Source organism: Ovis aries, chromosome 2 (genome assembly GCF_016772045.2).
Source record: "Ovis aries strain OAR_USU_Benz2616 breed Rambouillet chromosome 2, ARS-UI_Ramb_v3.0, whole genome shotgun sequence".
NCBI lineage: Eukaryota > Metazoa > Chordata > Mammalia > Artiodactyla > Bovidae > Ovis > Ovis aries.
Genome location: NC_056055.1, coordinates 23,508,753 through 23,526,292, shown reverse-complemented (window position 1 = coordinate 23,526,292; position 17,540 = coordinate 23,508,753). Strand labels below are relative to the sequence as shown.

General features: G+C 45.1%; 1 long non-coding RNA gene across 1 annotated transcript; it reads right to left on the bottom strand.

Annotated features, from left to right (window-relative positions):
* Window positions 1–503: 503 nt before the first annotated feature.
* LOC132659283 (uncharacterized) lies at window positions 504–6,857 on the bottom strand. Its single transcript, XR_009599515.1, has 2 exons — window positions 4,481–6,857; window positions 504–2,106 (listed from the first exon to the last, which is right to left on the bottom strand). It is a non-coding gene; the product is annotated as an uncharacterized LOC132659283 (long non-coding RNA).
* Between the last annotated feature and the right edge of the window lie 10,683 nt (window positions 6,858–17,540).

Genomic DNA, 17,540 nt, shown 5'->3' with positions numbered 1-17,540 from the left:
GAGACTACCCCTTTAATCCATGGGTTATTCAGAAACATATTGTTTCATTTCCATATGTTTAGGGATTTTCCCTTTTGTCTATGTTATTGATTTCTAGCTTGATTCCATTATGCCTACATAATACATTCTGGATGATTTCAGTTATTTTAAATGCTTTAATATTGTTTTTTGGTCCAAGATACAGTCTATCTTTGTGAATATTTGTGAGAATTTGAGAAAAGATGTGTATTCTTCTGCCATTGGATAGAGTATTCTATATACGCAAATTAGATCCTGTTAATAGATCCTATTTTTCATATCTATTTCCTTACTGATTTTCGCTCCAGTAATTCTATTAGTTGATAAGAAGTGGACATTGAAGTTCCCAATCATAATTTTGGCTTTATCTATTTCTCCTTTAGTTCTATCAGTTTTTGCTACATGTGTTTTGAAGCTCTGTTGTTTTTGTGTACACATTTAAAATTATGTCTTCCTTTTATCTTTATGTAGTGTTCCCCTTTGTCTTTGTTTTCTTTGCTCTGGAATCTATATTATTGCCTATTAATACGGTCATTCATGTCTCTTTTTAAATTGATATTCTTTTGGCATGTCCTTTTCCATTCTTTTACTTTCAACCTATCTGTAATTATTGAATTTGAAGTGAATTTCTCATAAACAGCAGACAGATCATTTTAATCTACTCTTCCAAGCTTGCCTTGTAATTTTAATTGCTCTCAATTGCAGGGTCTGATGCAGCTCTTTGCAATGGAATGTTTAATGTCCACCAATCAGGCTGCCATGGAGTCTTCAGGAAATGCCAAGGCTACCTCAAGCTGATTAGTGCCATTTATAATCTGGCTCAGAAATGCAACCTAATAATCTCCATCTGCTCTAGATTTGGAACTGTAAACTTGAAATGTCATGATAATGACTTTCTTACCCAGCTACCCCTTTCCCCCATTTGCTGATCTCTCTCTGAGGGAACTTTCCCCAGCAATACCAGATGGAATTCACCTTTTTTCTCTTCAGTTTCCCAGGGAATACAGCATGGGATGTATTAGTTCGGATTTTGTCCTAAATCTGGAACTCATTTTATATAATCAGGCTCTCTGTTGTTTAACCCTTGAGTGCTGGCTCCCATAGCGTGGCAGTCCAGGGCCAACATTATGGAGAGTTTTCTGGAGACTTGCAAGGTCACAGGGAAAGAAGGACTCACCATTTAATTTACACATTCCCTTCAGGGTCCCATATAAGTGTCCCCAATACGGGAAAGCTTTCCTGCCCATACCACACCAGAAATATTTCTCCCTTCTCTAAAGTATTATAATATTATTTATACCACCTGTTTTGATAGTTTCCTCTAAATTAAAAAATCATTCATTGATGGTCTTCTGGATTCTCAGCACTTTTTCAGGTTTTAAAGTAATGGAGGGAGATAAGCTGGAAAAGGGCTTTCCCAAGTGGCACTAGTGGTAAAGAACCTACCTGCCAATGAAGGAGACATAATAGACGCGGGTTTGGGAAGTTCCCTGGAGGAGGGCATGGTAACCCACTCCAGTATTATTGCCTGGAGAACCCCACAGACAGAGGAGCCAGGCAGGCTACAGTCCACAGGGCCGCAAAGAGTCGAACACAACTGAAGTGACTTAGCATGCACACACACAAATGGAAAAAGCCCCTAGCGGTGTCCTGTGTCCCGCACAGCCCAGACGAAGAGCAGGCACTCAGGTCATTCAGTGATGGTTATAGTGAGCACTGGGCAGCTTGATAGAATGAGATGAGGCTTCACTCTGTTCTTTTGATATCCTCCTAGTCAGTGTTCTTACAATGACATTGCAAAGTGCAGACATGCTCTGAATGTTCACTGAGTGATTTGCTGAAAAACAGCCAGTATCAGTTCCTCCAGAGGATCCACTCTGATGTCTTATACCCCAGCCTACACTCCACACCAGGCATGGAGCTTCAAGCCTTCCCTGCCTGCATGCTCCACTCTGACCAAAGGTGGAGATCAGATGATGGTGAGAGGCTGGATACAGGCACAGACCAAGCATCCACAGAAACTGTCTCCTTGCAACCAACTGCACTCAGCCTTGAAGCTCATCTCTCCCAGCTCCCAAGACTTCACCCCTAAAAGGGCAAAAATATGAAAACAAAATAACTGGATGGAGTAATCAGATCATTATATACCCCTGCTATGATTGACAAGAAAACAGAACCTCGCTCTAACAGGTGAGACCCCTGAAGATCCTGAGAGACCAGGGAAACAAAAACTCCCATTCTCGTTACTTTCAATCTAGATCAAGCCCAAACATAAAATGAATAGAATACCCAGATACCAGTACTTCCAAAGGGGAAAAGAAAAGCATTCTTATTTTGATGCTGAGAGGAAAAATTTTGTTCAATCTCCTTATAAAGAATGCAGTGAAAACTGTTGCCTTATAAACTTAATTCATGTATTAGAAAATGATCTGTACAAATCAAGCTGAATAACTTTAATCATTCATTCAATGTGTTTACTTTTTTTCCTTCTGGATTCACGGTCCTAGTGCTCTAAATACAGATATGCCCTCTGTTCACCCACTCCATACATTTTAAAAAGAGCTTCTGTGTCCTGTGTCGGTTGAAGTACCTGGCTGAGTGTTGATGGCATTGAATACAGAGATAGCTTTCATTTTGGCATCACCAGATGACCACAACAGGAAATCTGCTCAACAACCAAACCAAGGCTCCAGGAAACATAGACATAAGAACTTGTATCTGAATTTTGGGTGCCAAAGCTTTCTCAAAGGGGATTTTCACTGTCAAAACTACCTCAAAGAAATGCAATTTCACATCTATATTCATATGTAAAATCACAAAATGATTTTTTAAATGTCCTATATTTCAGTCTTTTCAACAAATGGTGCTGGAGTAATTGGACACTCATAGGCCAAAAAAGCAGCTTCCCATATGGTGATAGTGGTAAACAATCCACCTGTCAATGCAGGAGACGCAAGAGACATGGGTTCAGTCCCTGGGTTGGGAATATCTGGATGAGGAAATGGCAGTCCACTCCAGTATTCTTGCCTGGAAAATCCCATGGACAGAGGACTACAGTTCTCTTGGGCTACAGTCCACAGGGTCACGAAGAGTTGGACGTGACTGAGCACACACATATAATACAATGTGTATAGAATATTGGAAACAAAACAAAAACTTTAAACCTCACACATTATATACTCCATAACTCAAAATGGGTAATAGGTTTAAACATAAAACATAAAGCTATAAAACTTTTGGGAAAAAAAAATAGGAAAAAATCTTCAAGGCCAAGGGGTGGTGAATGGACATGACACCAAAAGCACAACCCGTCAGAGGAAAAGCTCAGTAAATCTGACTTTCAACAATAAGGACTTGGTCTGAGAAAACCCAGGTGAAGAGGACGAAAAGACAGCCTACAGATTGGGAGAGAGAACCTCAAAGCACACATCTGAGAAAAGACTTCTACATAGAAAATTTAGAGAACTCTTGAAATTCAACATTAAAAACAAAAGCAAATAATACAATCAAATATGAGCAAAAGGCATGAACAGACACTTCACTGAGGAGGATACAGATGGTAGAGAAGCACATGATTTTAAATATAAAATATATAAATCTATCTGTGTTCTGCTGTGCTGTGCCTAGTCACTCAGTCATGCCCTACTCTTTGTGACCCTATGGACTGTAGCCAGCCAGGCTCCTCTATCCATGGGAATTCTCCAGGCAAGAATACTGGAGTGCCATGCCCTCCTCCAGGGGGTCTTCCCAACCCAGGGCTCAAACCCAAGTCTTCCTCATTGCAGGTGGATTCTCTACCATCTGAGCCACCAGGGAAGCCCAAGAATACTGGAGTGGGTAGCCTATCCCTCCCCCAGGGAAACTTCCCAACCCAGGAAACTAATTCAAGTCTTCTGCATTGCAGGCGGATTTTTTACCAGCTGTGTTACCAGGGAAGCCCTTTGTATATGGTACCAGTGTCAGTTTCCTGGTTTTGATATCGAACTATAGTTTCATACTACATAACCTTCAAGGGAACCTGGGTGAAGAATGCATGTGGCATCGCTCTATTGTTTTTGTAACTTCCTGGGAAGTTATAATTATTTCAGAATTAAAAGTTTTCCAAAAACTCTCATATCCTGTAAGCATCATTAAAATGGAATCTTATCTGTTCTGAAATGATTGTAAATTGTTAAATTAGACCTCTTTTGGTGTTTTACAACTTGTCAAAAACAGGAAGCTTTGAGTTTAGAGGGCAGTGGCACCACATTTTCCCATTTGTTTATTCATTAGACTTATTTTGGCGGAATTAATGTTTGAATCAGCACTAGGTTTGTATGGGCAACTGCTTTCCCGTATGAATCTGGTTTATCATTTCTACAGACCTCGGGGCTGCCCCAGATAGAGTCCTACTCCACCCCCACCCCACCCGCCGCCCATTGGCCAATGCAGGCAAGTGAAAGCAAAAAGTGAAAGGGCTTACCTGGTGGCTCAGGTTGTAAAATCATTCTTCCGGGTGGCACTAGTGGTAAAGAACTCTCCTGCCAATGCAGGAGACACGATGAGACCTGGGTTCCATCCCTGGGTCGGGAAGATCCCCTGGAGAAAGGAATAGCTACCCACTCCAGGATTCTTGCCTGGAGAATTCCATGGACAGAGGAGCCTGGTGGGCTACAGTCCATGGGGTTGCAAAGAGTCAGACACGACCGAGTGACTAATAGTGTCCTACTCCTCCCCACGCCCATTGGCCAATCCAGGTAGGTAACAGGGTTAAATACAAACTTGGCACGAGGTAGGGGTCAGGGCTGCTGAGATGCCAGGGTTGGCGCTGCCTTCTGCATCTGCGCTGGCCTTCCACATAGTCATGGTGGGGATGGTGAGCTGAAACCACAGGCTATGCTGTGGACGAGGAATTCAGGAGCAGGACAGAACTCTCTTCTTCCTCACACTCTGCTGAAATAGCTCTCATTATTTCTGTGAGGGGAGAACGAGAGCTTTGCTGGTTTCCAGTCCCATTTCCCAGGTCAAAGGACATGAGGAGTGGCGACTGCCTTCATGGTCTTCCACCCAGAATCCCAAACTTGGAATGTGCAATAGGTGGGTGGTGGAGTTGAGGGACCTAGAGAGAGAGAAAGATGGAGAGAAACAGAGAGGGACAGGCTCGGGGTAGAGGGGTGAGGATTTGGGAATGATTCATGGCTCTTTCTTCAGCTCAGTTCAGTCACTCAGTTCAGTCGCTCAGTTGTGTCCTGCTCTTTGTGACCCCATGAATCACAGCATGCCAGGCCTCCCTGTCCATCACCATCTCCCGGAGTTCACTCAAACTTACGTCCATCGAGTCAGTGATGCCATCCAGCCATCTCATCCTCTGTCGTCCCCTTCTCCTCCTGCCCCCAATCCCTCCCAGCATCAGAGTCTTTTCCAGTGAGTCAATTCTTCTCATGAGGTGGCCAAAGTACTGGAGTTTCAGCTTTAGCATCATTCCTTCCAAAGAAATCCCAGGGTTGATCTCCTTCAGAATGGACTGGTTGGATCTCCTTGCAGTCCACGGGACTCTCAAGAGTCTTCTCCAACACCACAGTTCAAAAGCATCAATTCTTTGGCGCTCAGCTTTCTTCACAGTCCAACCCTCACATCCATACATGATCACAGGAAAAACCATAGCCTTGACTAGACAGACCTAGGTCGGCAAAGTAATATCTCTGCTTTTGAATATGCTATCTAGGTTGGTCATAACTTTTCTTCCATGGAGTAAGTGTCTTTTAATTTCATGGCTGCAGTCACCACCTGCAGTGATTTTGGAGCCCAAAAAAATGAAGTCTGACATTGTTTCCACTGCTTTCCCATCTATTCCCCATGAAGTGATGGGACCGGATGCCATGATCTTCGTTTTCTGAATGTTGAGCTTTAGGCCAGCTTTTTCACTCTCCTCTTTCACTTTCATCAAGAGGCTTTTAGTTCCTCTTCACTTTCTGCCATAAGGGTGGTTTCATCTGCATATCTGAGGTGATTGATATTTCTCTCGGCAATCTTGATTTCAGCTTGTGTTTCTTCCAGTCCAGCGTTTCTCATGATGTACTCTGCATAGAAGTTAAATAAGCAGGCGACAATATAAAGCCTTGACATACTCCTTTTCTTATTTGGAACCAGTCTGTTGTTCCATGTCCAGTTCTAACTGTTGCTTCTTGACCTGCATACAGATTTCTCAAGAGGCAGGTCAGGTGGTCTGGTATTCCCATCTCTTTCAGAATTTTCAACAGTTTATTGTGATCCACACAGTCAAAGGCTTTGGCATAGTCAATAAAGCAGAAATAGATGTTTTTCTGGAACTCTCCTGCTTTTTCGAGGATCCAGCAGATGTTGGCAATTTGATCTCTGGTTCCTCTGCCTTTTCTAAAAGCAGCTTGAACATCAGGAAGTTCACGGTTCACGTATTGTTGAAGCCTGGCTTGGAGAATCTTGAGCATCACTTTACTAGCATGTGAGATGAGTTAAACCTCACTTTCTGCATCAGTGAAGGGAAAGTGTTGGAATCACAACATGTAACCTGAGAACATCTGACCTGAAAGCTCCTCAGGCTTGTGAATGCTCTGCTTTGCAGCCTGCTGACCTTGAAACCCACTGCCATCACTTTCTACCAACCTGCCACAGCTAAGGCTCTAGTCTGCTTGCCACCAGAGGTCTCTGGGCCCTGAATCCAGAAAGCAGGACAAATCTCCATTCCTCTAGGCTGGCAGAGGTGCTGGGTTCCCTGGAGAGGAAGATTGGTTCATTGATCTTTTGTAGCAGATTCACAAAAAGAAAAATACTTCTGAGACTATGTTACAGCAAGAAAGCCAAAGAGCAGGAAATTGTGCTCTGTGTCCTGTGTGTTTATGCTAAGTTATATCTGACACTCAGAGTCAGATACAGGAGGTGGAAACTGCAGAAAGGGAACCACCATTGACTGGGGGCCCCCTTGCACAGTACTTGCCTATGGACCTTTTTGTATAGGTGCAAAATCAGGGAAGTATCACTTCCCCCAAACAATTTACAGGTGTCAACCCAGCACTCAGTCACAGGCTAACTAACTCAGTTCCTGGCCATCCAGGCTTGAACCACAGGCATGCCTGCTTCTACCCTGATGCCAGCTTAAGGTGAAATGCATCATGATAACACCCAAATCATACTTGCAGATGAGAACCTCTCCCAGCCTCAATTCTAACCTCACCAGGAGTGGCTTTTATATCAGGACCATTTTCTGCTTCCCAGAACAAGCTTCCAATGCAGCGAACTTGAGCAAAGACACTTCCACTTCACTCTTGTCACAAGTCTTGGTTCCCAGGCACTTGCAAGATCTCTTTTTCATGTTTAGGCTTCAATCCCTTCATGGGAATATTATAACAGAGAGCCTGGCCTATAATTATGGAAACCCCAGATGGAAATGTTTCCATTAGAACTGGCCCCAGATAAACCACTTATTCTCTTAGACAAACATTATCTGGCAGAGGATGAGGTGGACTAGAGTAGAGGCATGGGGTTTGGGGCCTTTCCATACAAAATCCTAGACCCAGTTCACAGGCCAAGTCCTGCTTTCAGGTTTTCAATCCCTGAGCTCTGCTGGAATTGGAGAAATTCTTCAACCTAGTGTTTGAAGTCACTGAATTCCAAGTCCAGCTTCATTCTCCCCACACATCAAAGGGTTTCCAACAGTCCAGCTCTTCTTCCAAACCAGCAGCTCACAGAAGTGTTTACTGAAGAAGAAAAGTGAATCAGGAAACAGCTGTGCCAAAAGGCCCAGCGCTGTGTCCCCTGGGGGTCACACTTGGCCATCTGTATCTCCTCTTATAGATAATCTCTCTGGTTCTCAGAGAAGCAGCCCATTAGCTCCGACAGCTGGGAAAATGATGGAAACCATCTTTTTAAAAAAAAAAAATTCTTATTATGCTGTGTTTATGTTCCAGGATCCGGGGAGATTTTAGATTGTCGACCTTTTACCAGCCATCTGAGCCCAAAGGCATGGGTGCTGGGAACTTGAATGGGGCCTCACTCTTACTACACTGACCCCAGGCAGGTTCACAGAGAACAGGCTTAAACCAGGGATGTGTGTGCACTGACTGGCGAGTGGCTTGATGTAATCTTTTAGTTGGTTTATAATTTAGATGCAGTGACTGCATAAGGTCTGGTCCAGTTTCTTGCAATGAAGTTTCCCTGCAGAGTGTTCCAGAAACTCAACAGCTACAGGAGGACTTTCTTCACCTCAAAGCATCCAAAGCAGGTGGGAAGGGGGTTCGCTAGGATGCTCTGGTTCTAGAATGAGGCATTCCAAATACCATTCTCCTCTCCCCTGGAAAGTGTGTATCTTTTGCACAAGGCTCTTCATCCATCTCCCTGACTCTGAAGTTACAGTAGAGGGGGGTTTCCCATAAAGCAGAAATAATGAAGCCCGTAATAAATCTGTTTTCTCCTAGCTCGGTTCAGCTACTCTGCTTTAAATCCCAGATGGACTAAAGTTTCTCTTTAAAAAAATAAATGCAGGACAGGATGCTGGGTCATGGGGGCTCTGACTGAGTATAAAAAAATAATAAACTTTTAAGGAAAGTCATATTTTCCCTTTCAAAGAAAATCAATCTCACAGAAAAGTCGACTCACAATTTTTTACATGATAACATTTCCAAAGCTGCTTCAGAACCTTTCCACTTCTATTTTTGATGTTTGTGTGGAGCGCTAGATCTGGGTGCTGTCAGCATGGAAATGTATTTATTTCAGAAATGGTAAATCTATTTCATATTTCACCTCTTCGCACTTAATGCTATTTTTTAGATTGTAAAGGTTTGGAAGCATGACTGATTTGTTTTCAAGGGAGCTTCATATTTCTCTCTGAAAGATGATATTTTCATATGAATTTTGGCACATGAAGTGATAGTCAGACCTAGAAGCAGAGGGAAGCGTGCATTTCCCAATCGGCTGCCCCTAAAAGGAGAGTGATGGACATTAAGTCAGTGAATAAGGTGGATACTGTGGCCTCTTTAGTATTGGGAACCTTCTTTCCTTTATTTCCATCTCCTCTTTGAAGCTCTGGCTCTAAAGGAGATGGCTAAGGTCACAGTAAAATTTCCAATGGTGAGGTTCTTGGTGGCTTGCACCTTGCCCTTACTAACCCAGTTAGTGGAGTTGACATTGCATGGCTAAATAAAGCAAATACACACAGCAGCTGTCAGAACCCTGCTCTTCCCTGCCCGGTGAATCTCTGCTCTAAGCGTTGTAATAAAAACAACTTCTGAAAAGGGCCCTTAATGAGAGAAAGACCAGGATTTAAAATATTAAAGCACAAAACATACTTCAAGAATGTTTTGCAGTTTCAGATGGGATGGAGATAGAGAACCATAGAATTTTATAACTGGAAGGGAGCATGTACATTACCTCCTCTTTCTAAAAATGAAAAGACTGAACATCTGAGATACCAGGAACCTGCATGAGAGTACTGGGTACCAAGAGAGAGAAAGCCATGGACCGTAACTCTTCATTGAGTAGGGCAAGACTCACAGGGGGGAAATGCCCATGTTATTTATGGTTCCTGACCACACCTTGAAACCTGATTATTTGAGGTAGATTGTATTTCTCAAAAACGGCCACAGTGGTACTTCCAGAACCCACTGCTCCTAGCAAGAGGTGAGCCCAAGGCTGGAGGAGTTAGTGTTTAATGGGTGTGAAGCTTCCATTTGGGAAGATGAAAAGAGTTCTAGACTCGGATAGTGGTGATGGCTGCACGGTAATGTGACTGTGCTTAATGCCACTGAACCATACACAAAAATGGTGATGATGATAAAGTTGATGTTACATGTATTCTGCCACGATGTAAAAAAACAGATGGAATCTATGTTCCCTTGAACCACCCTATTTCCCTGGAACTTAGGCAGATCTTGGTGGCTGCCTTGGGGGTAAAATACAAAGGAAGTAATGTTTTGATGTCCAAATCCAGGGTCTCTCTCCCTTCCCATTCACATTGGGAACCCTGCAGACATGGAGTAAGGAAGCTCAGGGCACATGTGGATAGTCCTGACTGACAGCCCAGGTCATATACACAAGCCTCAATTCTGGCCCCACCAGCCTGAAGCTGCCTCAGGTGATGCCAAGAGAAGTGACCAGCTTTCCTCTAGCCCCGTCTGGTGTCCAGAGGGCAGATCGTGGGAAGAAGGACGTTTTCTCTTTAGCAACCATCTAGAATGAGACACCATTGATGTAGTACTCAGTGAGCTAATGTGCACAAGGTCCCTGTGCACAAGATCAGGATGCTCCAGCTCTCATTCAAGTGCAAGAGTGCTCTACAGGAGTGCTACCTTGAAATCTGGCCCCACACTCGGCTGGGTTTCTCTTGGGCACCAGACACTCTTCTTAGAACTTAGACCTCACTGGTGAATGAGTAATTGTAGCTTTGGAACTATAATTTAAATTGGGATGTGTGCAAGGTACAAAGTACTGTGTGTATCTGTACCTCGGGATCCAGGAATATACTTCCTCAAGAGGTGACCTTGGACCTCAGACCTAAGCGTGAGTTGGAGTTGGGTATAGAGAGGAAGGAAGGAAGAGGGTCGGGGGATGGTGTCACCACAGAACCTAACACCAACCAGAAGGGGGAAGGAACAACAGGAGAATGTACAGGAGTGATCTAGGGCCCTTGGGTGTCTGCCTCATCCTTATCCTCTCCACCCAAGCCTGCCTTGTGGCATTGCTCCCAGGGGAAGACATCCTTGGGGTCTGCCATGCAGATGGGTGGCATGATGGTGAATGAGAGGCTCAGGGGCTGAAGAGGAAGCTGGCCCACACCAGCCATAGCATACAAGGACAGGAGGGCTTTACAAGCTGGACTAAGAGGTTTCAATGTCCATCCATGACCAAAAGCCTTTTGGATTTGGGGGTGTTCGTTTTGCTGACTGTTCTTTTTGTTGACAGTTGTTTAGATCATAGGGTGGAAGTGGGAGCTCCAGCTGGAGATGGTAGGATACCCCTGGGGACCCAGTGAACCCTTCTTTCAGCGCAGCCTGCACTGTCTAGGGCTGAGCAGTTCTTCTGACCCTTTCCCTCCCAGCGTGGTCTCCGCCTGATGAACTGCAAGCCATGGGGCGCCCTGCTCCTGGCAGTGGTGAGCAGCTCCCAGCCTCTGTGCTCTTGTGCACGTGGGCATTCATCCAGAGCCCCACCCTCCCTGGTGCCTCCCCCTGGCTCACTCAGCTCACCTCTAAGAAAGGAGCACTGAGAATGTGCTCTCCAGGATGCTGTCCTCAGCCGCTCACCTGTTTTCCCTATGTCACACTCCAGTCAGGCCATTTATGCTGACAGTGTCCACTCTGAGCCCTCAAAGTCTGGACCTCTATCTCCACCATCATCACACACTCAGCACCTAATGAGTGTACCATCTTGACCAGATACACACGCACATGTGTGCATGTGTGTGCGTGCATGCTGTCACTGTAGTTGTGTCTGACTCTCTGCGACCCTGCTGACTGTAGCGTGCCAGGCCCCTCTGTCCATGGGATTCTCCAAGCAAGAATGCTGCAATGGGTTGCTATGCCCTCTTCCAGGTGATCTTCCCAACCCAGGGCTGGAACCCAAGACTTTTACATCTCCTGCATTGGCGGACAAGCTCTTTACCAGGAGAGCCACCTGGGAAGCTTTCATGTGTACGCACAAACACACACACACAGAGGAATAATCACACTTACGGTATGTTTTACACTTGTCAGTATGGGTCATTGGAGAGAGGGAATTTCTGAGGAATGTCTGAACCACAGGAAAGGATGTTAAAATTGTCTGAAAGTTTGGCCTGGAACTCTTCCTCGGGTGTTTGGATGTAGAACTCCTCTCTTCTGAATTCTGGAATTCTCAGGCCCCATTTTGATCTCAGGCTGGATTCTCCTGGTGAAATCTACTGGGAAGCAGAATACAGTTGCCAGTGACAGACGCTGATATGGAGGACGTTGGTGAGTGGGCAAGGACCCAAAGAGATCCCACCTCTGTATCTCTGTCTCCAGAGCATGTTCGGGCTGCTGTGGTCCCCCTGCACCATTTCAGAAGGGTTGGCAGAAGTTAAACTCAACAAAGAGCATCTGTCAACTTGAGTGTAATCTACTGAAATCAATATGATCTTGACCTTTCCTTATGGATGTAGGTAAGCACATTAAACTTTTAAATTTCCAAATGGAGACAGAAATAGATTAATGGAAAGAAAATAACTTACACTGTTGTTTATTTCAGGTGCTCTAGACTATGTACAATAACTATTTTCTGCCACTTTTCATCCTGAGACTGTTAAGTAGGAAGTTAGACATGAGTAATGAGAGGTGGCACCTTCAGTTAAACATCCAATGGTCGCCTAATCCCACCAAGCAATTTACCAGCCCACCCTTAATACACCCCCATCAATGCTCCAAAACAGTCAGGGGACCCATCATAAAGCCAGCAAAATATGGACAATATGTTAGTTTATCAAAAAGACAAATATACCTATTAAGAAAAGGTTCAGGAACATATATATTACCACATGTAAAATAGTTGGCTAGTGGGAAGTGGGAGAAGGCAATGGCACCCCACTCCAGTACTCTTGCCTGGCAAATCCCATGGACGGGGGAGCCTGGTGCGCTGCTGTCTCTGAGGTCGCACAGAGTCGGACACGACTGAAGCGACTTAGCAGCAGCAGCAGCAGCAGTGGGAAGTTGCTGTATAACACTGGGAACTCAACCCTGGTCCTCGGTAACAACCTAGAGGGGTGGGATGGAGGGGTGGAAAGAAGGTTCAAGAGACGGGGGTATACATGTACTTATGGCCGATTCACATTGCTATATGGTAGAAACCAACGCAACATTGTAAAGCAATTATCCTCCAATTACAAATAAAATAAAACAAAAATCCTAAAGGAAAAAAAAAAAACTGTTCAGGGACCTCCTGATGCTCTAGCGGTTAAGACTTCATGCTCCCAATGCAGGGGCCCAGATGTGACCCCTGGTCAGGGAACTAGATTCCACATGCTAGAGCTGCAGCTCAAATCCGGCACAGCCAAATGTGAAAATAAATGAATCTATGCCGCTCATCATTCTGAAGTTCTGTACTTCTTATACTCTTGTATGTTAAACTGCCTTCTCTTAGGAACTAAAGATGAAAATAAATAGCAGCAGCCGTGGCGGATTCATGTTGATGTATGGCAAAACCAATACAATATTGTAAAGTAATTAGCCTCCAATTAAAATAAATAAATTTATATTTTAAAAAAGAAAAGAAACAGCAGTTTTGTTGCTTGAACTTTTTTTAAAGTATTGTCAATCTGTTGTTACTAAACTTATGTAGAAATCATTTCACAATATATATAGGTTGAGTCATTAGGTTTATATAGTATACAGTATTAGGCTTATACGGTCTTGCATGCCAATTATATCTCAATAAAACTGGGAAAAAACATGTTGCTATTCAATGAAACTTGAAAGTCATGTTTCATTGCCCTAGGCTGCTCATTGGGGGTTAAAGTGTTACTATTGTAAAGCTTGTTTGGAGTGAGGTACATAAAGCCTGACTTTCTCTACAAAGTGAAAGTGAAAGTCGCATTCAACTCTTTGGAACCCCATGGACTCTATAGTCCAGGGAATTCTCCAGGCCAGAATACTGGAGTGGGTAGCCTTTCCCTTCTCCAGGGGATCTCCCCAACCTAGGGATCAAACCCAGGTCTCCCACATTGCGGGTAGATTCTTTCCCAGCTAAGCCACAAGAGAAGCTCAAGAATACAGGGGTGGGTAGCCTATCCCTTCTCCAGCGGATCTTCCCAACTCAGGAATCGAACCGGGGTCTCCTGCATTTCAGGCGGATACTTTTACAAAATGAGCTGTGAGGGAAGCCCTTTCTCTACAAGGTTACCTGTTAAGACCCACTTGTCCCATCCTTTGTCATCGTCACGGTTCCCTGACTGAGTCTCTGGATCAAGCCCCTGGCTTGTTTTTCTTTTTCTCTTTCCCACCACTCCCTGAACTATCCTAGAGGCTCAGGAGATGGGAGAACTTTGATGCACATGTGTTTTTGATATAATAAGGTCTGTTTTCTGGTAAAGACAACTAAACACTCAGATCTGAGTTCTACTCTCTGAGAAATCCCCACAGGTTTCTTAAGGGAAGCAATGGGGAAACAGAGGTTCAATAAAATTAGGACTTGATCTATGAGTTGGAGTTAGTCAAAATGTCTTGGAGAGGATATTAAATGTGGAAAGCAAACCAAACTATTATCTTGAAAAACAAACTGTAAAGTTGACAGTGTGTGCACATTTGCTTCTGACTCTGCCACCCCATGGACTGTAGTCTGCCAGGCTCCTCTGTCCATGGGATTTCCCAGGCAAGAATACTAGAGTGAGTTGCCATCTCCACCTTCGGGGCATCTTCCTCACCCAGGGACTGAACCCACGTCTCCACATCTCATGCACTGGCAGGCGAGTTCTTTTACCACAGAGCCACCTGGGAAGCCCAACACTGGGTTTAAGCACCACCTTTGTCTGTTGTTTCTTCCTTTGTCAATCAGAGAAATAAGTGGTCATTTTAACATAGAGAGGGGCCCAAGTAAATGAAGGAAATACTGAGGCTGGAATGTAGAGAATTTTGAGAGTTTCAGAAAATGGAGACAGAGAGAGAGAAAGGAAGGATGAGGAGGAAGGACCATGAGAGTTGGTAAGAGCTTACGGGTTGAAAGAAAGCTTTCACCAAGGGTGCAGGTTTGGTTGAGGAGAAGACAGAGCTGGGAAAGAGAGTCTAGGTGACCCCTCCCCTGGGAGCATGGCCTGCTTGAGTCTCACTCTGTTTCTGATCACTCATTTTCAGCACAAGGCTCTACAGAGGAGACAGGCACCAGTCCTGACAATCACAGGCAGACTGCTTTCCCACCCTTGTCATCCCCATGCGGCAGAGCAACGCAGCCGGGCTCACACCCCACAGGCGGGGCCCAATGAGGGCATCTTGGTAACTTCTCTATGTGCATCACCCCTCCATGAGGAGAAAGCACAGCCTCCTTTCCAGCTCTCTGATTTCGAACACTGAGTGACAGATCCTTGTTTCATGGTCTCAGAGAAGCACAGGGCTGAGCTGTGGAATCAGCTCTGCAGCCCCAAGCTAAAGGGTTACTGGGCAGGGTGAGGCATAGGAGTGGGGTTTTCTCACATGAGACAATCCAGCTTCCTCCCCCTAAATTGAGGGATGGGTGTCAAAGGTCCCTTTCAGCTCCTGTTCTCAAGAACATCTCGCTTCTCTCCGCTTATGTGGTATCTCACAAAGACCTCAGGATTCATCCATCTCTACCTGGCAGAGCACGTGAGGTGAAGCTCTTTGCCCTGCAAATAGCTTCACACACACCAGTGTTTTGTCATGACACTTGGATGGAAAATCCTTGCATGATTTAAACTTTAAAAAGTTGGGGACGCAGTTTGTCCCTGGCTCTGTCTGCAGGGAGTGAGGCCCTGAGCACATCTCACCTGCGGACAAACTCCCATCTTCCCACCACCTTTCCTTGCTCCTTCCCATCTTTGCCTGTGCACACCCTTGTCCAACGCTTTAAAACCCATCAGACACCACGGTTTCCTTCTTCCTAGGCAGATATTCACAGGAGTCTGATGTATTTAATGCCGGAGTTGCTTTCAGAAGACAGAGGAACTCTCTTCTGTCTCACAAAATGCATGTCCCGAAGATGAATAAACCCACTAGAAGCTGCCTTCTGGCTCTGTAATTGCTACTCAGCGCAGCAGGAAATGAGACACTGGGACACAGGTAGCCAGTTTGGGAGTAGCCAAAACACCCTGTCTCTACAAAGAAATTACATGGTAGCACAAAACCAGAGGCTCTCTTTCCTGAAGACCCCAGCAAAGCTACAGAGAGCTGAGACAAGGCCAGTATAATTACCTCCAATGTATAATTACAGTTGATCATCTGAGAAGAGGGCTGAACCCTGCCTGGCAATAATCAGGCCACTGGACATGGGCAGCAGGGCCACTATCTCGGGGGTGCATGTGGGAAATAGTTCTATCTCCCACCCCACCCTCACCCCCCTCTGCTGGCAAGGAGCAGGGCATAAAACAAAGGAGTTGCTTTAAAATTTATTTATTTGTTTTAATTGGAGGATAATTACAATATCGTGATGGGTTTTGCCATACATCAACATGAATCGGCCATAGGTATACATGTGCCCCCCCCCATTCTGAACCCCTCTCCCCCCTCCTCCCCCCACCGCATCCCTCCAGGTGGTCGCAGAGTGCTGACTTTGGGCACCTTGCTTCATGCATCAGACTTGCACTGGTCATCCATCTTACGCACGGTGATGTAGATGTCTCAGTGCTATTCTCTCGTGTCATCCCACCCTCTCCTCGCGTGGAGTCCAAAAGTCTCTTATGCCTGTGTCTTCTCTGCTGTCCTGCAGATAGGATCATTGGTACCATCTTTCCAGATTCCATCAGTTCAGCTCAGTTCAGTCGCTCAGTCATGTCCGACTCTTTGCGACCCCGTGAATCGCAGCACGCCAGGCCTCCCTGTCCATCACCAACTCCCAGAGTTCACTCAGACTCATGTCCATCGAGTCTGTGATGCCATCCAGCTATCTCATCCTCTGTCGTCTCCTTCTCCTCCTGCCCCCAATCCCTCCCAGCATCAGAGTTTTTCCCAATGAGTCAACTCTTGCATGAGGTGGCCAAAGTACTGGAGTACCGGATTCCATATATATGCGTTAATATACGGTATATGTGTGTGTGTGTTAATATACGGTATTTATTTTTCTGTTTCTGACTTACTTCACTAACAAGTTTTAAATACTTCCTGACTTGACCAGGTCCTTTCTGTTTGGGTCAGTGAATGGGGAAGTAGAGAAGATTTTGTTTTGGATTTTAGCACGGGGTTTCATCCCTTTTAAAAAGAAAACACACAGCGCCGAGGCTGTGATCCTTCCACAGAGCCTCAGGCGTGAGGTCAGAGGACTCCTGTCCAGGACAGTTATTCAAGAATCCCTACTTTTCCCTCCTTCCTTCACTGTGGTATAGGGGACTTTGCTGTTGCTGTTGTTTAGTTGCTAAATCGTGTCCGACTCTTTGCGACCCTATGGGCTGTGGTCCACCAGGCCCCTCTGCCCATGGGATTTCCCAGGCAAGAATGCTGGAGTGGGTTGCCATTCTCTTCCCCAATCAGGGACTCTACTTTTATGAAATTCTACCCTTTAGTTACACTGCTTGGGGAAATTGATACTAGCATCATTTTAACAGTTTTGCTTAGAGAAGGAATAGCCTTGTTTTGGAGTCTCTTGGGGGGGAAAAAAAAACTAACAGTCAACCTAGCAGGACTGAGAGAAAGCAGAATAGACCTCACAAAAAGCATATGGCCAGAGTAGATCCAGGGTCTGCAGCCTGGGCTTTGAAGCTGCCCCACTGCACGTCCTCTGTGCTCATGCAAGCCATTTCCGGCCTCCCAGTTAGGAAGGGTCTCACATTACACTCTGTAATTCTCCTTCTGGGAATTTATCGCCCTGGCCAATAAATAATTGTGCAATGACTTAATGCGGCT